At 34.0% G+C, this 27,284-nt stretch overlaps 1 pseudogene across 1 annotated transcript in view; it reads right to left on the minus strand.

The window, feature by feature from the left end:
- The window catches only part of LOC143236445 (CD109 antigen-like), a 41,778-nt pseudogene extending 15,830 nt beyond the window's left edge, over positions 1 to 25,948 (minus strand). The window contains exons 1-10 of the transcript XR_013019557.1: positions 25,826 to 25,948; positions 25,483 to 25,534; positions 23,614 to 23,931; positions 23,233 to 23,255; positions 22,469 to 22,699; positions 21,439 to 21,636; positions 4,299 to 4,409; positions 3,355 to 3,417; positions 2,224 to 2,421; positions 1,183 to 1,332 (exon numbers count right to left, since the gene is read on the minus strand). The product of XR_013019557.1 is annotated as a CD109 antigen-like (transcript). The remainder of the gene's footprint in view (positions 1 to 1,182; positions 1,333 to 2,223; positions 2,422 to 3,354; positions 3,418 to 4,298; positions 4,410 to 21,438; positions 21,637 to 22,468; positions 22,700 to 23,232; positions 23,256 to 23,613; positions 23,932 to 25,482; positions 25,535 to 25,825) is intronic.
- Positions 25,949 to 27,284: the final 1,336 nt, after the last annotated feature.

Consider the following 27,284-nt stretch of genomic DNA (forward strand, 5'->3'; position numbering starts at 1 on the left):
TCTGTTCTATCATCCATCAAGTCCAGAAAGAATTTTTTATTGCAAGCTTAGGACTCAATTTAACAATTTTTGGACTGCTTGCTTTATATAGGTAAGATATTCCAAATAAAAACAGAATTCAACATACAATCATGTATGGGCTGCATCAACCTGTGTGACATGCTTGTTTCAGTTTTATGACACTATTTTGAAACGTACTCATGTTAAGTACATCACATTTTGGTTTGTCTTGCCTGTATAGAAATAAACTAAAATAAAGCTACAGTATACGACTGGATATCTGGTTGAGGTGACTAACACTATCTTATTGAACAGAGACCTACACTGGTAAGAAAATCAAACACAACCATGCTCAATAACGTCCAAAATAAATGCTAAATAACATTTATGAGTTTCTTTCCAACAGTCTCGCAAAGCTATACAAGAGCTTTCAAATACACTAGAATGAAGAGCATCTAGTCAACAGCATCCACCACCAACTCTTCAGTTACTTTAAGGAAATAATATAATTTGACTGTCACACTTATCTGCACTCTCAGATTCATAATATGGCATGGTTAGCATGCCTGGCCCACATTTATGAGACTTGTTTATAAGACAAATGGAAATAATTATCAATTAACACACTTTCTTGTGCTGAAATAAGCAATCCATAAAAGCAGAGCAACTGACACATCAGTGGCAAGAAGGTGTGTTTCATCATGTTTAGGCAAATGAAAGCAGGGACTCAAGTAGCTTACATTACTGAAACTTACTGGAAAGTTTAAAAAGGATATCCAAAATATGTAGGAAAATAAAGTATAAATAACGTGGAAAATGAAGTAATTAACAAGTGGTTCTAATACAAAGTTTATATTATTTCTATATATCTGATCATTAAAAATAACCTCAGTCCACCTCTATGTGATTTCAATTATGTGGTCATGTTATCTTAATTGCTTAAGATTTTTTTATTTACTTTAACAAAACTATTTAGTCAATTAAAATGTAAATATATTTTTATAGGTTTACATTTATTTCACTCTGGTCAAGCTATTCAGTTACAGATTGGTTCAAACTAAAAATCTATGTTTAATGGTTATATCACGTTTTATTCTAGATAACTATCTACTCAAAGAGTGATTCATTTAATCCCAACCTAACCTGAACTGTTTATATCTAACTAATCATCTTCAAACCTACCCTTGTTGGCGATAACTCTGCTTTTCCCTGTGAAGCTATCCAATCAGCATCAAAAGCTGAGAAACCAATGATAGACTCTAGAGTCAGAACTGGTACTAATTCAATCAAATTCCCTGACCGATCTTGCTTGGTGTTGATAACCATGGAGAACTGTAATAAAATAAATTATAATATACAATCAAGATTCAGTCCTTGTCCAGTTGATGTACAGGTGCTTAAGTTACAAGATGTATTCAAATGTATAATACACATATGACTTATTCCAAGTTAGCAAGTTTCTACAAAATGTACCAAACTGTAGCAACATTTGAGATACTGCTAATCTACAAATTATACTAAAAAAAGATGGTAGTTTTCTTGTAATAGTTTCTCTAATTATGAATACTTATGGAAAATGCAGTCAAACAACAAAACTCTGTATCCCCAGAGAAACCACTGTGTGAAATCGTGCCAAAATAATACAGATACCACATCTAGAGACATACTTTGTTAATTGTCACATTTTGGTTTGTCTTGCCTGTATACAGGCATAACACCCCGAAATGAATGTTACATGTTAGTAAGTAATGACTTGATTATCGTTTCAATAGTATTCCTAAATCAACTGTTTAAGAATAGGTGTTTATCTTTCACACTATAACAATTAATTACTACACTCTTTTGTTTTGTTTTTATGTTACGTTAATAACCTTAAAACAGTATTTCAAGATAGCTGGTATGGGTATTAAAACTTTTATTAACCTAAGATCAAAACATTGTTCTCTACTTTATTTTAATAAAAGTTTTAATACCCATACCAGCTGTCTTGTTATACATTTTTACTTCAAGTGGATTTCTCAATCTCATGAATAACCTTAAAAACTACTTTTATCTGATTTTCAAACAATATCTCAAGTTCTAAATAGTAGGTGACACTGATGGTAACTTTGTACAGTTATGTTTTGACTATAATACTGTTTGAAATTCTGCTCTTTAAAAACTTTCTAATAAAGATGTTACAGTAAATGTTAAAGTACATGAGAAGTACTGTTAGGTACTTACTTCTGCACGATTGATTGCAGCAACTGGTAACGTAATACTGTCTACAATCACGTATCCATCGGTGGCTACATGGTAAACTATCACGTGACATGATGGAGCCATTTCTGGTGAGATTGAAACTGAGAAGGTTGTGATGCTGTTTATCATTCCATTTACTTTTGTTGTACCATCCAGGAGGAGAATCCCTTTGGATAACACCTACATTAGGAATGTAGTGTTATGTATTATACGTAAAGGATGATACCTACATTAGGAATGTAGTGATACACTTTACATGTAAGGGAAGACATCTACATTAGGAATGTAGTGATTTGCGTTATATATAAGGGAAGACACCTACATTATGAATTTAGTGATACACATTATATGTAAAGGATGACACCTACATTAGGAATTTTGTGATACACATTATATGTAAAGGATGACACCTACATTAGGAATTTTGTGATATACATTATATGTAAAGGATGACACCTACATTAGGAATTTTGTGATACACATTATATGTAAAGGATGACACCTACATTAGGAATTTTGTGATATGTTATATGTAAGTAAAGACACTTACATTAGAAATAAGTAAATATATAAAAGAAATGTATTAAAAAAATTAATGATAGAAAATGAGTTAGATGTATAGAAAATAGAAGTGGACAACAAATGCTTACCAGTGTATCATGGCAACAGATACCAATTTTTTCAATAGAAGTTAAATCCTCACTACAACATCAGTATAGTGGAGAGCACTTGTATGGGAAGGTTAAGTGAATAGTTACAAATTTTTTATATATTATACAAGGTGACTTCTAAAATTCATCTGCTCAAGAATTCTAAAACCAGAAAATTTCTTCATCAATAATTACTTCTTAACTACGAGTTCCATTTGTTTTAACCACACTTATTTACAGATCTTTAACAGGAAACTGCTCTTCTATGTCGGTTACTAATAGCAGATCAATCATTTCTTACATTTTTAAAAAGGATGTATTTTTGAAGAAATATCTAATTTTCAATATTAACAGTTTAAATCATGCTCACCAACAGCATGAGTGATTACCATTATTGATCGACTGTGCCAAGAAAACCTTAGCCATAAAAACTATCTGATGAGTGTAAAGAAATGCAACTTACTAGATAATGAAATGTCTTGATATAAAAATTTGCCCACACATGAAAGATGGCATACTGACCCACCTAAAAAACAGAGAAAAATAAAGAACATTATTGACACACAGATTAGTGTTAACATAAATAACCATATTTTGAAAAAAGACTATTGTAATTAAAAAAAACTATCACTGTCTAACCTATGATTGGGAATTATAAATGCAAGTGTAATTTTAGTTTCTTAATATAAAAAAACAGCAACCTGGATTTTTCTAGAAACTTTCATCACAAAATTACTAAAAAAAAAAGGAAAATTTTAAGACTAATTAGCTTTCCATATACAGTCCTCTAATAATTTGAGAGGGCTGTAAAACATATGTATATATACAGGTACTCTATGTACAAGTTTTAGTTTTATAGATATATATTCCTTTTTGACATTTACTTTTATTTCTGAATATTTTAAATTGAATTCTCTATGTATAAAATACTAGAAATAATTCAAAAAAATTAAAAGTGTTGTGAGAGTCTAAATAAATCATTTAATAGATACCAGGAGCTAGTTCACTCTCTCAGGTGAACTTGTGGAACCAGTTCATCACATTTCGTTTTGAAACTATTAACAACATAAATATAAGGTACGTGTATGTATAATTTACATATATAACATGTATTACTTGCAAGCACTATAAGCTGGTTATTAAGGTAGAGTCATTCTTTCCCTTCTATAACACAACTATTTCTTAAGATAACATGGAACTGGAATTAGTTTCTACAAGGAAAGTGTACAAATAATGATTTAGGGGTATGATATTTGGAAAATGAGCTTTATTTCAGTCCTTGTATTTGAATACACAAAGTTTTATTAATGTAACACTAAGGTACAGACACATGTGATTTGAGATGCTGGATAAGCTTTTTCAATATGAGATGATTACTGTTGAAATTAATAAATGGTGAATACATACTGTTGCATCCGTTGTACTTGTGGTAATTTGAATGTATCTTTGCTTAGGAGAATAATAGGCTAGTAGCACTAGTTCTGATGTTACTTCATCATCAATATCTTTGTAACTTGCCTAATAAAAGAACATTTATAAACAGCAGTTAGAAACAGAAAACAGTTTAAAGGCATTTCTTACTAACAAACTTATTTCGATGTGACAAATCATGCATCACAGAAGAGTTTGAAGATTTTTTTCAAAGACATTATTCAAGAAATACATTCTGTTTTGTCTAAACTGTTTACAAACTAAAAAGATTTTAAATTTCACTCTGCAATAAAACGTGTAGTTTTTCATGATTACAGTAAAATCAGTAAAGCACGTAAAATAAAAAAGTTCTAGCAGTTAAACACATTCAGTTATCAATACCACTTGGTTCTCTTAACATGAACTCACCATTATGACAGAATAAATCAACTAACCTGCCAGTTTTACCTGATCTTTATTTATCTTTTTCAGTTTATTATTATTTATTATTATGACATATAGCATCTGTTGCTAATACTGCATGATTATCACTTGAAACGCAGTTAGAAAGGGGCCAGGAGCAGTGTTCGGTGACGTTATTTACAACCAGGTTTGTCTTGGCATTACAAAGGTCTAACAAATTGACTTAGTGTTACCATGATGGAGAAAAGAACTGCGAAGTGTAACCATGGTGAAAAACAGAGATAAGAATTTTAACCATGATGAAGAATGTTGACAAAAAGTGAAACCATGGTGAAAAATACAGAAAAGAAGTGTAAACAAGGTGAAGAAAACAAACAAGAAAAGTAACCATGGTGGAGAAAAGTAATAAGAAGTGAAACCATGATCAATAATAGAGACCACAAATTCTAACTGTGGTGAAGAAAAGAAAAGAATAGTGTAACCATGGAAGGAATACAGACGATAAATGTAATCATGGTAGAGGAAAGAGCGAAAAACTGCAACCATGGTGAAGAGAAGAACAAAGAAGTGTAACCATGGTGAAGAATAGAGACAAGAAGGGTAACAAAGGTAAAGAATGGAGAAAAGAAATGTAACCAAGGTGAAAAATGGAGACAAGAAATGTAACCAAGGTGAAGAATAGAGACAAGAAGTTTAACAAAAATGAAGAAAAAAGAAGTGTAACCAAGATCCAGAATAGAAACAAGAAATGTAACCACAGAGAAGAATATAGACAAGAAGTGTTACCACAGTGAAGAATAGAGACAAGAAATGTAACCATGGGGAAGAACACAGGCGAGAAGTATAACTACGGTTAAGAACTGAGATCGTAAAGAAGTAACCATGGTAGAGGAAAGAAAAAAACTACAACCATGGTGAAGAGAAGAACAAAGAAGTGTTAACAAAGTGAAGAATAGAGACGAAAAGTGTTAACAAAGTGAAGAATAGAGACAAGAAGTGTAACCAAGGTGAAAAATAGAGACAAGAAGTGTAACAAAGGTGAAAAATAGAGACAAGAAGTGTAACAAAGGTGAAAAATAGAGACAAGAAGTGTAACCAAGGTGAAAAATAGAGACAAGAAGTGCAACCACGGTAAAGAATAAAAACAAAAAGTGTAACCTTGGTGAAGAAAAGAAATGAATAATGTAACCATTGTGAAGAATAGAGATAAGAAGTGTAACCATGATGAAGAATAGACACAAGAAGTGTAACCACAGTGAAGAAAAGTACCAATAAGTGTAACCATGGTGGAGAAAAGTGCCAAAAAGTTTCACGAAGATGAACAAAAAAACCAAAAATGGTAACCACGGTGAAGAATAGATACAAGAAGTGTAACCACGGTGAACAATAGAGGCAAGAAGTGTAACCAAGGTGAAAAACAGAGGCAACAAGTGTACCCACAGAAAAGAATATAGAAAAAAAGTGTTCCACGGTGAAGAATAGAGACAAGAAATGTAACCATGGTGAAGAACAGAGAAGAGGTGTGCAACCATGGTGAAGAATAGAGATGAGAAGTGTAGCCACAGTTATGAACAGAGACGAGAAGTGTAACCAAGGTGAAAAATAGAGACGAGAAGTGTAACCTAGGTGAAAAATAGAGACACGAAGTGTAACCAAGGTGAAAAATAGAGACAACAAGTGTAACAAAAATGAAAAATAGAGACAAGAACTGTAACCCAGGGAAAGAATGGAAACAAGAAGTGTAACCAAAGTGAAAAATAGAAGCAACAAGTGTACCCACAGAGAAGAATATAGAAAAGAAGTGTTACTACGGTGAAGAATAGAGACAAGAAATATAAACACGGTGAAGAATAGAGACGAGAAGTGTAACCACGGTATTGAACAGAGACGAGAAGTGTAACCACGGTATTGAACAGAGACGAGAAGTATAACTACGGTTAAGAACAGAGACGAGAAGTGTAACCAAGGTGGAAAATAGAGAGAAGAAGTGTATCCAATGCGAAAAAAGAGACACGAAGTGTAACCAAGGCGAAAAAAGAGACACGAAGTGTAACCAAGGTGAAAAATAGAGACAACAAGTCTAACAACAGTGAAAAATAGAGACAAGAAGTGTAACCAAGGTGAAAAATAGAGAGAAGAAGTGTAACCAAGGTGAAGTAAAAAGAAGAAGATGTGTACCAAAAAAATGAAGAATAGGGACGAGAAGTGTAACCATGGTGAAGAACAGAGACAAGATGTGGAACTGTGGAAAAGAATAGAGACGAGAAATGTAACCAAGGTGAAAAATAGAGAGAAGAAGTGTAACTATCCTGAACAACATTGGCGAGAAGTGTAAACAAGTTGAAGAAAAGAGACAAAGAGCGTAACCGCGATGAAGAACAGAAACAAGATGTGAAACCGTGGAAAAGAACAGAGACGAGAACTGTAACCCAGGGGAAGAATAGAGACAACAAGTGCAACCACGGTGAAGAATAGATACAAAAAGTGTAACCACGGTGAAGAATAGAGACAAGAAGTGTAACCACAGAGAAGAAAAGTACCAATAAGTGTAACCATGGTGGAGAAAAGTGCCAAAACGTTTCACGAAGGTGAACAAAAAACCAAGAAGTGTAACAACGGTGACGAATAGATACAACAAGTGTAACCACGGTGAAGAATAGATACAACAAGTGTAACCACGGTGAAGAATAGAGGCAAGAAGTGTAACCAAGGTGAAAAATAGAGGCAACAAGTGTACCCACAGAGAAGAATATAAAAAAGAAGTGTTACCACGGTGAAGAACAGAGACAAGAAATGTAACCACGGTGAAGAACAGAGAAGAGGTGTGTATCCATGGTGAAGAATAGAGACAAGAAGTGTAACCAAGGTGAAAAATAGAGACAAGAATTGTACCCAAGGAGAACAATAGAGACAAGAATTGTAACCAAGGTGAAAAATAGAGACAATATGTGTAACCAAGGTGAAGAATGGAGAAAAGAAGTGCAACAAAAGGGGGAAAAATAGAGACAAGAAGTGTAACAAGGAGAAGAATGGAGACAGAAGAAGTGTAACAAAATGAAGAAAAGAGACGAGATGTGTAAAAAGAGTGAAGAATAGAGACGAGAAGTGTAACCAAGGTGAAGAACAGAGACAAGAAGTGTAACAAAAGTGAAGAATAGAGACGAGAAGCGTAACCACGGTGAAAAAGAGAGAAGAGATTTGGAACCGTGGAAAAAAGAATAGAGACGAAGTAACTTATCGTGAACAACAAAGACGAGAAGTGTAGCTATTGTGAACAACAGAGACGAGAAATATAACTATCGTGAACAACAGAGACGAGAAATATAACTATCGTGAACAACAGATACGAGAAGTGTAACCAAAGTGAAGAAATGAAACGAGATGTGTAACAAAGGTGAAGAAATGAAACGAGATGTGTAACAAAGGTGCAGAATAAAGACAAGAAGTGTAACCACGGTGAAGAACACAGACGAGATGTGAAACCGTGGAAAAAAACAGAGACGAGAACTGTAACCCAGGGTAAGAATAGAGACAAGAACTGTAACCCAGGGGAAGAATAGAGACAAGAAGTGTAACCAAGATGAAAAACAGAGACAAGAAGTGCATCCAAGGTGAAGAACAGAGACAAGAAGTGTGACCAAGGTGAAAAATAGATATAAGAAGTGTAACCAAGGTGAAGAACAGAGACAAGAAGTGTAACCAGGGTGAAAAAAGAGAAACAAAAAGTGTAACCACGGTGAATAATAGAGGAAGGAAGTGTAACCAAGGTGAAAAATAGAGACAAAAAGTGTAACCAAGGTGAAGAAAAGAGAAAAAAATGTAACCAAGGTGAAAAATAGAGACAAGAAGTGTAACCAAGGTGAAAAATGGAGACAAAAAATGTAACCAAAATGAAGAAAAGAGACGAGATGTGTAGCTATCGTAAACAACAAATACAAGAAGTGTAACCAAAGTGAAGAAAAGAGACGAGATGTGTAACAAAGGTGAAGAATATAGAGACGAAAAAGTAACCATGGTGAAGAACAAAACGAAAGATGTGGAACCAACGAGGGAAGAACAAGAGACGAAGATGTAACCAAGGTGGAAAATAGAGAAGAAGTGTATCAATGCGAAAAAAAGAGACCTGAAGTGTAACAAAGGAAAAAAGAACCTGAGAGTATGTAACAAGGTGAAAAATAGAGACAACAAGTCTAACAACAGTGAAAAATAGAGACAAGAAGTGTAACCAAGGTGAAAAATAGAGAGAAGAAGTGTAACCAAGGTGAAGTAAAAGAGAAGAGATGTGTACCAAAAATGAAGAATAGGGACAAGAAGAGTGTAACCATGGTGAAGAACAAGAGACAAGATGTGGAACTGTGGAAAAGAATAGAGACGAGAAATGTAACCAAGGTGAAAAATAGAGAGAAGAAGTGTAACTATCCTGGAACAACATTGGCGAAGAAGTGTAAACAAGTTGAAGAAAAGAGACAAAAGCGTAACCATGATGAAGAACAAAACAAGATGTGAAACCGTGGAAAAGAACAGAGACGAGAACTGTAACAGGGGAAGAATAAGAGACAACAAGTGCAACACGGTGAAGAATAGATACAAAAGAAGTGTAACCAGGTGAAGAATAGAGACAAGAAGTGTAACCACAGGAGAAGAAAAGACCAATAAAGTGTAACCATGGTGGAGAAAAAAAAGTGACAAAGCGTTTCGAAAGGTGAACAAAAAAACAAGAGATGTAACAACTTGGTGAAGAATAGATACAACAAGTGTAACCACGGTGAAGAATAGATACAAAAGTGTAACCAAAGATGAAGAATAGAGGCAAGAAGTGTAACCAAGGTGAAAAATAGAGGCAACAAGTGTACCCACAGAGAAGAATATAAAAAAAAAGAAGTGTTACCACCGGTGAAGAACAGAGACAAGAAATGTAACCACGGTGAAGAACAGAGAAAGGTGTGTATCCATGGTGAAGAATAGAGACAAGAGATGTAACAAGGTGAAAAAATAGAGACAAGAATTGTACCCAAGGAGAACAATAGAGACAAGAATTGTAACCAAGGTGAAAAATAGAGACAATATGTGTAACCAAGGTGAAGAATGGAGAAAAAAGAGATGCAACAAAGGGAAAAAAATAAAGAGACAAGAATAAACAAGGAGAAGAATGGAGACAAGAGATGTAACAAAATGAAGAAAAGAGACAGATATGTATTAAGAGTGAAGAATAGAGACGAGAAGTGTAACAAGGTGAAGAACAGAGACAAGAGTGTAACAAAGTGAAGAATAGAGAGGCGAAATCGTAACCGATTGAAAAGAGAAGAGATTGGAACAAGTGGAAAAGAACAGAGAGATAGAAGTGTAACTATCGTGAACATTGGAAAAGACGAAGTGTAACTATTGTGAACAACAAGACGAAAAACTAACTATCGTGAACAACAGAGACAATATAACTATCGTGAACAACAGATCTGAGAAGTGTAACAAAAGTGAAGAAATGAAACAAGATGATGTAACAAGGTGAAAAAAATGAAAGCGAGATGTGTAACAAAGGTGCAGAATAAAGACAAGAAGTGTAACCACGGTGAAGAACACAGACGAGATGTGAAACCGTGGAAAAAAACAGAGACGAGAACTGTAACCCAGGGTAAGAATAGAGACAAGAACTGTAACCCAGGGGAAGAATAGAGACAAGAGATGTAACAAGATGAAAAAACAAGAGACAAAGATTACATCAAAGGTGAAGAACAAAGAACAAGATGTGACCAAGGTGAAAAATAGATATAAGAAGTGTAACAAAGGTGAAGAACAGAGACAAAGAAGTGTAACCAGGGTGAAAAAAGAGAAACAAAAAGTGTAACCACGGTGAATAATAGAGGAAGGAAGTGTAACCAAGGTGAAAAATAGAGACAAAAAGTGTAACCAAGGTGAAGAAAAGAGAAAAAAATGTAACAAGGTGAAAAATAAAGGAAAGAAGATGTAACCAAGGTGAAAAATGGAACAAAAAAAAATATAAAAAATGAAGAAAAGAACGAGATATTAGTAGCTCTGAAAAACAAACTCATCTAAGAGATGTAACAAAGTGAAGAAAAAGAAGACAGTGTAACAAAGGTGAAGAATAGAGACAAGAAAAAATGTGCTCATGGTGAAGAACAAAGACGAGATGTGGAACCAAGGGAAGAACAGAGGCAGAAGATGTAACCTGGTTAGAACAAAGACAAAGATGTAACAAAGGTGAAAAATAGAGACAAGTGTAACAAAGGTGAAAAAACAGAGATAGAGAAGTGTAAGAAAAGGTAAAAAAATAGAGAAGAAAGTTTAACAAGGTGAAAATAGAAAGAAAAGTTTAACCAGGGGTTAAGAACAAAGAGACAAAGTGTAACAAAATGAAAAATAGAGAACAAGACAACCTGTAACAGGGGAAGAACAAAAGTGTAATAAAGGTGAAGAATGGAGAAAAAATGTAATAAGGTGAAAAATGGAACAAGAAATGTAACAAGGGAAGAATAAGAGACAAGAGATGTAACAAGATGAAAAAACAGAGATAAGAGTGTAAGAAAAGATTAAAATAGAAGAAGTTTAATAAGGTGAGAAATAAAACGACAAGTTTAATACGGTTAAGAACAAGAGACAAGAGATGTAACAAAATGAAAAATAGAGACAAGACCATGTAACAGGAAGAAGAAAGAGACAAGAAGTGTAACAAAGGTAAGAATGGAGAAAAAGAAATGTAACAAGGTGAAAAATGGAGACAAAATGTAACAAAGGTGAAGAATAAAGAGACAAAGTTTAACAAAAATGGAAGAAAAGAGAAGTGAAAGATGTGTAACCATGGTGAAGAATAGAGAAGAGAAATGTAACCATGGGGAAGAATATAGAAAAAAAGTGTTCCACAGTGAAGAATAGAGACAAGAAATGTAACCATGGTGAAGAACAAAGAAGGTGTGCAACCATAATGTGAAGAATAGAGATGAAGAGATGTAACCACAGTTATGAACAGAGACGAGAGAATATAATAAGGTGAAAAATAGAGACACGAAGTGTAACCAAGGTGAAAAATAGAGACAACAAGTGTAACAAAGGTGAAAAATAGAGACAACAAGTGTAACAAAGGTGAAAAATAGAGACAAGAACTGTAACAAGGAAAAGAATGGAGACAAGAAGTGTAACCAAGGTGAAAAATAGCAACAAGAATGTACCCAGAGAGAAGAATATAAGAAAAGAAGTGTTACTCAGGTGAAGAATAGAGACAAGAAATATAAACACGGTGAAGAATAGAGACAAGAAATGTAAACACGGTGAAGAATAGAGACGAGAAGTGTAACCACGGTATTCAACAGAGACGAGAAGTATAACTACGGTTAAGAACAGAGACGAGAAGTGTAACCACGGTTAAGAACAAAGACAAGAAGTGTAACATAGATGAAAAATAGAGACAAGAAGTGTAACAAAGGTGAAGAACAGAGACAAGAAGTGTAACAAAAGTGAAGAATGGAGACAAGAAGTGTAACCAAGGTGAAAAATAGAAGCAACAAGTGTACCCAGAGAAGAATATAGAAAAGAAGTGTTACTACGGTGAAAGAATAGAGACAAGAAATATAATACAGGTGAAGAATAGAGACAATAAATGTAACATAATGAAGAACAGAGAAAGGAAGGTGTAACCATGGTAAAAAAAATAGAGCAATGTAATACGGTTATGAACAGAGACGAAGAAATATAACTACTAGGTTAAAACAGAGCGAGAAGTGTAACCAAGGTGAAAAATAGAGACGAGAAGTGTAACCTAGGTGAAAAATTAAGACACGAAGTGTAACTAAGGTGAAAAATAGAGACAAGAACTGTAACCCAGGGGAAGAATAGAGACAAGAAGTGTAACCAAGGTGAAAAATATAGTCAACAAGTGTACCCTCTGAGAAGAATATAGAAAAGATGTTACCACGGTGAAGAACAAGAGACAAGAAATGTAACCACGGTGAAAAATAGAGACAAGAATTGTAACCAAGGTGAAAAATAGAGACAATGTGTGTAACAAGGTGAAGAATGGAGAAAGAAAAACAAAAAGAAAAATAAAGAGAAGAAAAACAAGGTGAAGAATGGAACAAAGATGATAACAAAAAATAGAAAAAAAGAGCAGATGTGTAACAAAGTGAAGAATAGAGACAAGAAGAATGTATAAGGTGAAGAACAGAACAAGAGATGTAACAAAGTGAAGAATAGAGACGAGAAAAGCGTAATACAGTGAAAAATTGGAACGTAGAAGTGGAAAGTGAAGAAGAAGAAACGATGTAACCAGGGTAAGAATAGAGACAAGAACTGTAACAGGGGAAGAATAGAGACAAGAAGTGTAACAAGATGAAAAAACAAGAGACAAGAAGACATCAAAGGTGAAGAACAGAGACAGAGATGTGATAAAGGTGAAAAAATAGATATAAGAATGTAACAAGGTGAAGAACAAGAGACAAGAAGTATAACAAGGGTGAAAAAAAAAAGAGACAAAAGATGTAAATCAAGTGAAGAAAAAAAAATAATATCAAGGTGAAAAATATAGAAATAACAAAGGTGAAAAAATAGACAAGAAGTGTAACCAAAGGTGAAAAATAGAAGACAAATGTAACAAAATGAAGAAAAAAGAGACGAGATGTGTAGCTATCGTGAACAACAGATCTGAGATGTAAAGTGAAGAAAGAAAGAAGATGTAACAGAGGTGAAGAATGGCGACGAAAATGCTCCATGGTGAAGAACAGAGAGCAGATGTGGAACAGAGTGGAAAAAAAAAAGAACAAGAGATGAAAAATGTAACCTGAGGGAAGAACAAGAGACGAGAGTGTAACTCCTGAGTTCAAGAACAAAGACAAGAGAGATAACTTATAGATGAAAAATAAAGACAAGAAGTGTAACAAAGGTGAAAAATGAAATAGAAAAGATATCAAGGTGAAGAAAGAGACAGAGATGGAACCGTGGAAAAGAACAGAGAGAGAACTATAACAAGGGTAAAGAATAGAGACAAGAACTGTAACCAGAGTGAAGAATAAAGACAAGAACACTGTAACAGAGGTAAGAATAGAGACAAGAACTGTAACCCAGGGGAAGAATAGAGACAAGAAGTGTAACTAAGATGAAAAACAGAGAAAAGAAATGTGACCAAGGTGAAAAATAGATATAAGAAGTGTAACCAAGGTGAAGAACAGAGACAAGAAGTGTAACCAGGGTGAAAAAAAAGAGAATAAAAGATGTAACCACAGTGAATAATAGAGGAAAAAGATGTATGAAGATTAAAATAAGACAAGAAGTGTAACAAGGTGAAAAATATAGAGACAAGAGTGTAACCAAAGGTGAAAAAGAGACAAGAAGTGTAACCAAGCTGAAAAACAGAGACAAGAAGTGTAACCAAGATGAAAAACAGAGACAAGAAGTGCATCCAAGGTGAAGAACAGAGACAAGAAGTGTGACCAAGGTGAAAAATAGATATAAGAAGTGTAACCAAGGTGAAGAACAGAGACAAGAAGTGTAACCAGGGTGAAAAAAAAAAGAGAGAAAAAGTGTAACCACGGTGAAGAAAAGAGAAAAAAATGTAACCAAGGTGAAAAATAGAGACAAAAAGTGTAACCAAGGTGAAAAATAGACAAGAAGTGTAACCAAGGTGAAAAATGAGACAAAAAATGTAACCAAAATGAAGAAAAGAGACGAGATGTGTAGCTATCGTGAACAACAGATATCTGAAGATGTAACAAAGTGAAAGAAAGAAGAGATGTGTAACAAAGGTGAAGAATAAGCGACGAAAAAAAATGTAGTAAGGTGAAGAACAGAGACAGATGTGGAACCGTGGAAAAGAAGAAGATGAAAAAATGTAATCCGAGGGAAGAACAGAGACGAAGAGATGTAACAGTTCAAGAACAAAGACAAGAGATGTAACTATAGATGAAAAATAGAGACAAGAAGTATAACAAGGTGAAAAACAGAGATAAGAGTATATCAAGAGGTGAAAGAAAGACGAGAAGTGGAACCGGTGGAAAAAAAAGAACAAGAGAGAACTGTAACCAGGGTAAGAATAAGAGAACAAGAACTGTAACAAGGGTAAGAATAGAGACAAGAACTATAACCAAGGGTAGAATAAGGGACAAGAACTGTAACAGGGAAGAATAAAGAGACAAGAACTGTAACAGGGGAAGAATAAGAGACAAGAAGTGTAACTAAGATGAAAAAACAGAGAAAAAAATGTGATAAGGTGAAAAATAGAGATAAGAGATGTAACCAAGGTGAAAAACAGAAGACAAAGAAATGTAACCAAGGTGAAAAAAAAGACAACAAAGATGTAACTCAGGAGTGAATAATAGAGGAAAAGAAGATGATTGAAATATGAAAAGACAAGAGAATAGTATAACAAGGTGAAAAAAAAGAGACAAGAGATGTAACAAAAGGTGAAAACAAGAGAATGTAACAAAGGTGAAAAAAAGGAGATAAGAAAATAACAAACTGAAAAATGGAGATAAAATATCTCATAGTGAAGAACAGAGACAGATGTGGAACCATGGAAAAGAATTAAGAGAGCAATGTAACAAGTGAAGAAAAGAGACGAGATGTGTAACAAAATTAGAAGAATAGAAGACAAAAAAAATATCATAAGTGAAGAACAGAGACAGAGATGTGGAACCATGGAAAAGAACAAAAGCGAGAAATGTAACTGGGGGAAGAACAGAGACAGAGATGTGAACCGTGGAAAAAGACAAGAAAAGCGAAATGTAACCAAGGGAAGAAGAACAGAGCCAGTGTAACAAAGATGAAAAATAGAGACAAGAGATGTAACAAAGGTGAAAAATAAAGACAAGAACTGTAAGGGGAAGAGGAAGAATAAGACAAAGTGTAACAAGATGAAAAACAGAGACAAGAAAGTGTATCAAAATGAAGAAAGAGAGAAGTGTGATAAAATAGAAAAATAGAAGATAAAGTGTAAGAAAAGTAAAAAAATAGAAGTTTAACTAAGGTGAAAATAAAAGACAAGAAGTGTAATACGGTTAAGAACAAGACAAGAATAAGTAATAAAACAAAATAAATAGAACAAGAACTATAACCAGGGAAGAATAAAGAGAAGAGATGTAACGAAGGTGAAGAATGGAGACAAGAGATGTAACAAAAGGTGAAAGAATAGAGACAAAGATGTAACTCAGAGTGAAGAACAGAGACGAGATGTAAGAAAGCCAGTGGAAAAAGAACAAGAAACGAAATGTAACAAGGTGAAAAACAGAGACGAGATGTGGAACCGTGGAAAAGAACAAGAGACAAGAACTATAACAGGGAAGAATAAAGAAACAAAATGTAACAAGATGAAAAACAAGAGACAAGAGATGCAATCAAAGGTGAAGAACAGAGAACAAGAAGGTGTAATAAAGTGAAAAAATAAAAGAGATAGAAGATGTAACAAAAGGTGAAATATCAGAGACAAATAGTGTAACCATGGTGAAAAAAAAAGAAAAAAGATGTAAGAACAGTGTGAAGAATAAGGCAAAAGAATGTATAAAGGTGAAAAATAAGACAATAAAGCATAATCCGGTGAAGAATAGATACAAGAGTGTAACAAGGTGAAGAACAAGAAAAAGATGTAACAAGGTGAAAAATAGAGACAAAAGTTGACAAGGTGAAGAATAGAACAAAAATGTAACAAAGTGAAGAAAAAGAGAGCGAGATGTTTAGCTATCGTGAACAACAGATCTGAAAAGTGTAACAAAGTGATGAAGAAAAGAAGAGCAGATGTGTAACAAAAGGTGAAGAATAAAGAGACGAAAAAAGTAACTACATGGTGAAAAAACAAGAGACGAGATGTGGAACCGTGGAAAAGAACAGAGGCGAAAATGTAACAAGGTGAAAAAACAGAGACGAGATGTAACAAAGGTGAAGAATAAGAGACAGAAGATGTAATCCACGGTGACAAAATCATCTCAGAAATGTAACAAAGTGAAGAAAAAAAAGACAAGATGTGTAACAAAGGTGAAGAATAAGACGAAGAAAAAGTAACCATGGTGAAAACAGAGACGAGATGTGGAACCGTAGAAGAAAAAACATGTAACCAGAGGGATAAACAGAGACAGTGGGAACCACAGTTAAGAACAAAGACAAGAAGATGTATGCAAGATGAAAAAACAAGAGACAAGAAGTGTAACAAAAGTGAAGAATAGAGAGACAAAATAACCATGGTGAAGAATAGAGACAAGATGTGGAACCGTGGAAAAAAAAAAAAAAAAGAAATGTAATACAGTTAGAACAAAGAAAGAATGTAACAAAGATGAAAAAATAAAGACAAGAGTGTAACAAAGGTGAAAAATAAAGAGACAAGAACTGTAAACCAGGGGAAGAATAAAAGACAAGAATGTAACTCAAGATGAACAAGAGACAAGAAGATGTATCAAGTGTGAAGAAGAGAGACAAAGTGTGAACAAAATGAAATAAAGATAAATAATAAAGAATAAGATAGAATAAAGTTTAACAAGGTGAAATAAAGAAGCAAGAGATGTAACAAGGGAAGAATAAAGACGAAGATGTGTAACAAGGTGAAGAATGGAGAAAAAGTGTGTAACTCACAGTGAAGAATAGAGACGAGAAGATATAATACGGTGAAAGAACAGAAACAGATGTATGAAACTCGATGGAAAACAGAACAAAGCGTAACTAAGGTGAAGAACAAGAGACGAAGAGATGTAACAAAGTGAAGAAAAAAAGAGACAGATAATAACAAAGAGTGAAAAATAAAGAAACAAGAAAAGCGTATCTCTGGTGAAGAAGAACAGAGCGAGTGTGGAACCGTGGAAAAAAAGAACAAGACGAGAACTATAACAGGGGAAGAATAAAGACAAGAAATGTAAACAAGATGAAAAAAACAGAGACAAGAAGTGCATCAAGGTGAAGAACAAGAGACAAGAATGTAACAAAGTGAAAAATAAGAGATAAAAGTGTAACCAAGGTGAAGAATAAGAGACAAAGAATGTAACCATGAGTGAAGGAATAGAGACAAGAAGTATAACCAAGTGAAGAATAGAGGCAATAAGCGTACAATCCACGGTGAAGAAGAATAGATAAAGTGTAACCAAGGTGAAGAACAAGAGAAAAAAGTGTAACAAAGGTGAAAAATAGAGAACAAGAAGTTTAACCAAGGTGAAGAATGGAGATAAAAAATGTAACCAAAGTGAAGAAAAGAGATGAGATGTGTAGCTATCGTGAACAACAGATACGAGAAGTGTAACCAAAGTGAAGAAAAGAGACGAGATGTGTAACAAAGGTGAAAAGAAGAAGAAGAGACGAAAAGAAAATAACCATGGTAAGAACAGAGACAGATGTGGAACCATGGAAAAGAACAGAAACGAGAAATTTAACCAAGGTGAAGAACAGAGACGAGAAGTGTAACAAAGGTGAAGAATAGAGACGAGAAGTGTAACCACGGTTATAAACAGAGACGAGAGTATAACTTCTGGTTAAGAACAAGAGACAAAAGATGTAACAAGGTGAAAAATAGAACCGAGATGTGTAACCAAGGTGAAAAATAGAGACAACAAGTGTAACAAAGGTGAAAAATAGAGACAACAAGTGTAACAAAGGTGAAAAATAGAGAACTGTAACCCAGGGGAAGAATAGAAACAAGAATTGTAACCAAGGTGAAAAATTGAGGCAACAAGTGTACCCACAAGAGAAAGAATAGAAAAAAAGTGTAATCCACCGTTATAAACAGAGAAACGAAATATAACTCGGTTAAGAACAAGACAGAGAAGTGTAACCAAGGTGAAAATAAAGAACACAGAAGTGTAACTCCAGTGTGAAGAACAGAGACGAAATGTGGAACCGTGAAAAAGAACAGAGACAAGAAATGTAACCAAGATGAAAAACAGAGACAAGAAGTGTAACGAAGGTGAAGAATGGAGACGAAAAGTTTTAACAAAGTGAAGAATAGAGAAGAGATGTAACAAGGTGAAAAATAGAACAAGAGATGTAACAATGAAGGTGAAGAACAGAGAAAAAAGTGTAACAGGTGAAGAAATATAAACAGAAGTGTAACAAGGTGAAAATAGAGAGAATATAGAATATAAAATATATAGAATATAGAATAAGAATATAGAAAAGAGTGTTACCCACGGTGAAGAACAGAGACGAAGAATGTAACCACAGTTATAAACAGAAGAACAATATGATGAAACTGTGGAAAAAAAAGAAGAAGACAATGTAACCACAGTGAAGAACAGAAGAAAAGAAGTGTAATATCGTGATCAACATTGACGAAAGTGTAACAAAGGTGAAAAAGAAACAGAGACGAGAGAAAGCGTAACTGAGATGAAGAAGAACAAGACGAGATTGGAACCGTGGAAGAACAGAGAAGAGGGGTGTAACTATCGTGAACAACAAGACGAGAAGAGATAACTATCGTGAACAACAGAGACAAGAAGAAGTGTAGCTATCGTGAACAACAAGAGACGAGAATATAACTATCGTGAACAACAGATCACGAAGTATAACAAAGTGAAGTGAAGAAAAGAGACAGAGATGTGTAACAAAGGTGGCAGAAGAATAAAGAGACAGAGATGTGGAACGATGGAGAAAAGAACAAAGATGAAGAACTATAACCCAGGGGAAGAATAAAGAACAAAGTATAAGAAGATGAAAAACAGAGACAAGAAGTGTATCCAAGGTGAAGAACAGAGACAAGTGTGAACAAAGGTGAAAAAATAGAGATAAGATGTAAGCAAGGTGAAAAATAAAACAAGAAGAGTGACCAAGGTGAATAATAGAGACAAGAAAGGAGTAACAAGGTGAAGAATAAAGAGACAAGAAGTGTAATTCTGGTGAAGAACAGAGACGAGAGTGTAACCAAGGTGAAGAATAGAAAAGAGATGGAACCACGGTGAAGAATAGAGACAAGAACGAGTAATGGTGAAGAAAAAATGAATAGTGTAACAATGTGAAGAAAAAGAGACAAGAAGTGTAACCACAGTGAAGAAAAAAGTACAAATAAGTATAACCATGGTGGAGAAAAAAGTGGAGTTCTGAAAGGTGAACAAAAAAACAAGTGTAACCAAAGGTGAAGAACAAGAACAAGAAAGATGTAACAAGGTGAAAAATAGAGACAAGAAGTGTAACAAGGAGAAAAATAGAACAAGAGATGTAACAAGGTGAAAAATACAGACAAGAGTATAATCAAGAGTGAAGAACAGAGACAAAGTGTAACAAGGTGAAGAATAAGACAAAGTGTAAACAAGGTGAAAAATAAAAAACAAAAGAGTGACAAAGGTGAATAATAGAGACAAGAAAAGTGTAAGGTGAAAGAATGAAGAACAAGACAAAGTAATATAAGGTGAAGAATAAAGAACAAGAGATGTAATACTGATTGAAGAACAAGAGACGAAGTGTAACCAAGGTGAAGAATAGAAAGAAAAGAATGCAACCACGGTGAAGAATAAAGAGATGAAGATGTAACTATCGTGAACAACAGAGACGAGAGATGTAACAAAGTGAAGAAGAAAAGAGACGAAGATGTGTAACAAAGGTGAAAGAATAGAGACGAGATGTGGAACAATGGAAAAGAACAGAGAGCGAGAACTATAACCAGGGGAAGAATAGAGACAAGAACTGTAAACCCAGGGGAAGAATAAGACAAGAGTATATAGATGAAGAAAAAACAAGACAAGAAGTGTGATAAGGTGAAAAAATAGAGATAAGAAGTGTAACAAAGGTGAAGAATAGAACAAGAAGTGTAAACAAGGTGAAGAATAGAAAAAGAGAAGTGTAACCCAGGTGAAGAATAGAGACAACAAAGATGTAACAATAGTGAAGAAAAAAATGAGAAAGTGTAACCATTGTGAAGAAAAAAAAAGACAAGAAATGTAACCATGGTAGAAAAAAGACAAACAAGTGTAACCATGGTGGAGAAAGAGTCTGGAGTCCACGAAGTGAACAAAAACAAGATGTAACAAAGGTGAAAACAAAGAACAAAGAGAATGTAACCAAGGTGAAAAAAAAGAACAAGAGATGTATGAAGAGGAAAAAGAAGACAAAAGTGTATAAGGTGAAAAAAAGAACTGAATAAGTAAGTAAGGTGAAAGAAGAAAAAAGTATAACCAAGGTGAAAGAAAAGACAAGAAGTGTAACAAAGTGAAAAAAGATACGAAGATGTGTAACAAAAGTGAAAGAAAAAGAACCAAGAGAATATAATAAAGGTGAAGAAAAGAACAAGAGTGTAACCATGATGAAGAATAGAGACAAGTGTAACCACAGTGAAGAAATAGCAAAAAGTGTAATCAAATTGAAAAAAACCAAGATGTGTAACGAAGGTGAAAAAAGAACCAAGATGTGTAACGAAGGTGAAGAAAAGAACCAAGATATGTAACCAAGGTGAAGAAAAAAATCAAGAAGTGTAACCATGGTGGAAAAAAAGAACCACAAAGTCCATTGTGAAGAATAGAGAGAAGTGTAAACAAGGTGAGGAAAAGAACCAAGAAATATAACCATGGTGAAGAAAAGATCCCAGAAGTGTGACCATGGTGGAGAAAAGAAAGAAGAAGTGTAACCATGGTGGAAAATAGGGACAAGGGCAGAGCTCTGTTGCATCGTTTTGTTCCTGTAAACCATTTTTAAGAAACAGAATTTTACCAGAAAAAGTAGAAAAACTGAACTCGCATATTCTGAGGTACATAAAAGTGCAACCAAGAAATTATTGGATAAAATACAGGAGTAAACACAATGAACTGCAAGTTACATGAAGAGTTATTCTTGTGGCATCTTTGGGTGTGTCAAATTCAATGGATAATAATCCTTTCTCCCCAAACGACTCTTCCATGAGATCAAGATCCATTCTTCCACCATTCGTGAGAACTGCAGTAGGGCGCACCTGAACCAGGGACTCGGCTAATTTACCTCCAGAGACAGGTGCCAGATCATCATAAGAAATTGCGAGCTACAGAAATATCCACAAAGATACTTAGTATCTTGATATCTAAGTAAATGCATATAGTAATAAGCAATAATAATAATACAGTAATAAACCAAATTTCAAATAATTGTTTTCTTAATGAAGCAAAAAGTTATATAAAAATAAAACCTATTTTGGCATTTATAACTTAGTGTTGCAACAATATATGTCTCCGGATTTACAACGCTAAAATCAGGGGTTCGATTCCCCTCGGTGGGCTGAGCAGATTGCCCTTTGTGGCTTTGCTATAAGAAAAACACACACGCAACAATATATCAGTGATATTCGAAGTATTGAAAATAAATAATCACATTATATAGTATGCTACATAAAAGTTTGGAAGAGAAGCTGGATTTACTTCTTTAAGAGCTACATATGATTTATTTTTTTTTGTTTGTTTTGAATTTCGCACAAGCTACTCGAGGGCTATCTGTGCTAGCCGTCCCTAATTTAGCAGTGTAAGACTAGAGAGAGGCAGCTAGTCATCACCACCCACCGCCAACTCTTGGGCTACTCTTGTACTAACGAATAGTGGGATTGACCATAACATTATAACGCCCCCACGGCTGGGAGGGCGAGCATGTTTGACGCGACGGGGATGCGAACCCGCGACCCTCAGATTACGAGTCGCACGCCTTAACGCGCTTAGCCATGCCGGGCCGTATGATCTATTACAAATGTTTCTATAGTAACTGTACATAATTTTTGCTCCTGTATGGACAAAAACAAAAATTCCAACAGCAGTTTTAAAAGAAATATCTGTATAATGATGAAAATATATTTTATAAAGAAAAGACTAAAAACATTTCAAACTTACATATGTTTTAAAAGGCATTCCTGGTTTGAATATCTGTGGACTCACACCTAGGAATCTTAAGTTTAATTCTGCTTTAATAATTTTTGTTCTAGAGTAAGCAGGGAAGACAATGTTTAAGAAATGATCCCTAACTTCAACCTGGACTTCTACTTCGCAACCTTCCAGAGGATGAGGAGCTACAAGACGACGCATATCTTCTAGTCTAAACTGGAATTTGTAGCCCCCTCTAAACTGTAAAAACAAAACAAAAACCACATAACAATATGCTTAGGATCAATGTGATATTTATTGTTGTGAATATTTTTGTAAAAAAAGAAACTGGAAAAGCCTCATCAGGTTAATATCTACAATAGGGAATATAAAATGTGTTACACAGAGAACATCTAATTAACTCTCAAAATACTGACTTTTTTATACACTTTTTTTACTGTGTTTCTTTACTGAAAATCAAATACTGTTTAATTTTTTTTGTGCAACTTGAATGTTATTAGACTCTATTAAACAAAGTCGTAAGCTCACAGACAACTTAATATGTGGTTTTACAAGCTGCATTTAAAAAATTCAGTAGTTTTAGGGTTAAATAAAGCTATTAATTATATGCCTACAATTAAAATTATTTTAGTCAGATTTGTGCAAAAATGTTTTGTGTTAATAATTAAAGTTGGCGATCATGGGTGTTTATAGAAATTTCATCTTTTTTTTTGGGGGGGGGAAGATAAAACATGTATGCAAGGGATCAGCTTTTACAGTTTAAGCCAACAGACTAAAAGAATGCGTGCTGTGAGAGCTTAAACACAAATTTAGTTTTAATTAAAAAAACTAAAACTATTTAGTTTGACTACAACGTTAAGTTTTTATCATAACACGTGCAATGTTTTGTATAATGTTAGGTAGGGAAACTGTCCCTTCCTGTGAGAATTTATATTGACAATATTCACAGCAAAATAGAAGCATGAAAAGGGCTGTAGAAACAAACAATGAGGCCTAATTTGGGGTTAAATCAGAAAGAGTTTATCTCCTACTAAGGATGGTTTATTGTATACAAATCACCGTTAAACAACTTTACAGTGTAAAGTTTATTTTACAACTTCAAGTTATTGTATAACGAAATGATTTTCGATATTACCAAACTACGTTTTACTTACAACAACAACTGTTTTTTAGTAGGTACGGGTCCCATATTGGTGGAAGTTTATATTCGTCAGGGGCCTTAATTACTGCCTTAATAGTAGCGTTTCCAATAACCGGTGCGAGGCTTGTATGATTAGATGCCACTGCACCTTCCAAGTACTCATCTGTCGTCAAAACATAAGCTGGTAGGTATACAATCACATCCATCTTGTGACTAAACCATCGTTCCAATTTGATTTTCTTTTCCTCCACCTGTTCGAGAGCAACAACTCGCACCTTCCACCATCCTTTCGAATAATCATTAGGAAGATGAAAGTGAACACTGACAAACCCTAAAACCAACAACAGAAAAGACACATCCTATATTTCTTCATCCTTTTCAACCTCTCACAAACTACTGATTTGTTTTCTGCCAGTATATAGACCAATTCTAAATTAAACAAAAAAAGTGGTGTTGCGCCCTCTGTGTCAAACTTTTGTTATTAACGAAAAGAACTAATTCTTTATTTGTATTATAGTAGGTCCATTTTGGAGAATCGAACTTCGGATTTTACCATTGTAAGTCTGTAAACTTATCACTGTCCCATGGGGGAACAGAAAGTTCAATAAATGTTATAATTCAAAATTTTCTCTGTTGTGAATATCTTTAACTCTGAATTAAAAACCTAACGTGTAAGCTAAAACATACCGAAAATAAACATTCGTGCCATTTGGTTTTCATGGAAACGTACTTGCAACAACAATAACGATGAAAAGTTTTCCTAATAAAACATGCGACTAGAGAGAATCAACTCAGAGCTCTTTATTTAAAAGAATTATTTACAATAACATTTTGTTTTGTTAATTTCGTACTCACTTTGATTACCATAACTAAAATGTAAATTTTGTGCTAACCCTTGGTTTCAAAGAAATTATCTACAAATAAGTTTTTCTGCCACAAACAGAACGTAATATTTCAGAAATAAGATGCCTGCTTAAAACTACAAGTCACACTTTCCGGCTACCAATCCCCCCTCTCCCACCTGCTGGCTCGGCGGAAAGTCCAAAGGATTATGATGCTAAATACCGGGTTTGGGTACTTGCAGATCAGAAGTAACCAATTTTGTACCTCAGCGTTGAATAAAAAGAAACGAGACTGAAACTTACATTACGTTCCCTTGTTCGAGTTGAATCACAAAATGGCGACTTTTGTGCTAACCACATTTAGGCTTACCTTTTAACCACGTAACATAAACCTGATTAAATTATGTGTAATTATCAAATTATGTGTGCGTTTGTAAAAGAAGGCACTGAATGGAAAAGCCATTATTTTTAATCAATGTAACAAGTTTTCTAAAATAACTTTCCTTTAAAACTGAAAAAGAAACAAAAATATATATATTTTTTTACGTTTACATTCAGCTGGATCTTAAAGATTTTTATCACAGTACATCCATCAGACACAGTTTAAAACTGTTGGGTAGTTGGAAAATTAACTGAATGTCCGTATTAGTTATAACCGGTTATTTCTAAGCAAGTTTTTTTATTTATTTGTCTGACACCAAACTGAAATGGGTACAAACAACTATTATGACTAGCAAATGAAAATCAAAACCAAAAACTGACTAGATATTATTTATGTTACTTTGAGTTTGTTTTACCACACCATATAGTAACCTAAATTAATTTACGTACTTTTATAAAGTTACAACATTCCGTCGAATTCATTATTACAAAGCGAACCAACTGTTTAATGACTCTATATATATATTTGTTAAAGAAATATTTAAGTATACACAATGACTACAAAACAGCATACTGCCTAATCATATGTATATTTTTATATTTCTACACGCCACCTATGTAGCTTTTTTCTACACATACACAAAAAAAACACCTGTTACCATTATAAGGGTAAACAGAAACCCATCTCTTCATGGCAATTCCTTGGGAATCCTAAAAGAAAAAAATAGAAGAAAGAATATTCTCATATAAAAATATATATATAACATACACATCTGGTATTCGACAGCTTTGACCACAAATTTATCAAAGGGTTAACATCACACACTGTTACTGGGTTTTTTTCCAATAACAAAAAATTGTGGAAAATCATGAACGGGTTTCCTAGCGTCAGGAATACTTTACATTATCTACAGTTGTTTTGTTTTGTTTTTCCTTTACAGCCAGGATGCCAAACAGCGAAAGCCGACTTAATTAATAACTTTGTGAACTTCCCATCCAAACCAGGGTTGACTCTATTATTATGAATGAATTATCTAAGGTTTGTTTTCTTTCGAACGTAGTTCCAGCCATGTAGGAGTGGCCATAATGACGCACTGAGAGATTTGAACAATCAAAGATGTCCATTTCTATCTGTACGTACACTACATGGATAACCGTTTCATAGGTATCACAAGGTGTCAACGATGCACTGGTAATGCATAACAATATGGCCAACCATATTGTCGCTGATCTTCACTAATGATAGTAAAACATGGTCATCCAACGCTAAAAAGTAAGAAAATACAGTTTTATATCGTAGCTCACGAGGTGCCATCTATCTTAAATATGAGACATGCCAATTTAAAAAAAAATAGTTATTACTAGGAACCAATCAAATATCCATCCGTTTCCTAATCGGCAATGAATATTTTAGTGTGTCATTAAAAAAAAATCTAAATGGCTAAAGAAAAGGAGGCACAAATCATTTCTCTTAATCTAATATTTAAATCATTACTTTTAGGCTAACTTATAAATTTTCAAAAGTGCCATAGCCTATTACGAGTATTTTGATAGCGAAGTAGGCCAGGCCTAAATTTTTAGAATTGTCTCATTTCTCATTTACTCCCAATTTTTTGTATTTGTATCCCAGAAAATGATAGGGATACACTGAATACCCAAAAATAGTGACAATGAAAGGGTACGCTAAATGCCCAAAAATAGTGACAATGAAAGGATACACTGAATACCCAAAAATAGTGACAATGAAAGGGTACGCTGAATACCCAAAAATAGTGACAATGAAAGGATACACTGAATACCCAAAAATAGTGACAATGAAAGGATACACTGAATACCCAAAAATAGTGACAATGAAAGTATACACTGAATACCCAAAAATAGTGACAATGAAAGGATACACTGAATACCCAAAAATAGTGACAATGAAAGGATACCTTGAAATAAATGTGCTAAACTATTTGGCAAAGTCTAGTTGTTACAATTATTTTGCCAAATTATGTTGCGGTGGATTCTTAATTTCAATATAATTTCTCTATCTATTCGTCTGTTAATTCTGGAACTGCCACATACTGATACCATAGTCATAGTCTTAACTATTAATTGAAGAAATGGAAAAAATTTTCCTTTTTTTTTTGGTGCAGCTGAATTTTGGATTGATTATATTTATACATAAATCAGAACTTTCAAGTAGAAACTGAAATAAGTTACTGATAATATTTTAAGATGTCAAAAGTTACACGAATAAAACAAACATTAACAGTAACATTGGGATACGATTGCTACATAGTTAAACAGACACATCTAACTAGAAAAGACAGTAACAATAACATTAGGATACAACTGTTAGAAAAGATAGACAAGGATATTAACTAGAAAATACAGTAAAAATAACATTAGCACGTGATTGTTACAAAAGTTAAACAGCACATGTAACTAGAAAATACAGTAACAACAAAACACA

This window comes from Tachypleus tridentatus, chromosome 13 (genome assembly GCF_004210375.1).
Source record: "Tachypleus tridentatus isolate NWPU-2018 chromosome 13, ASM421037v1, whole genome shotgun sequence".
Taxonomy (NCBI): domain Eukaryota; kingdom Metazoa; phylum Arthropoda; class Merostomata; order Xiphosura; family Limulidae; genus Tachypleus; species Tachypleus tridentatus.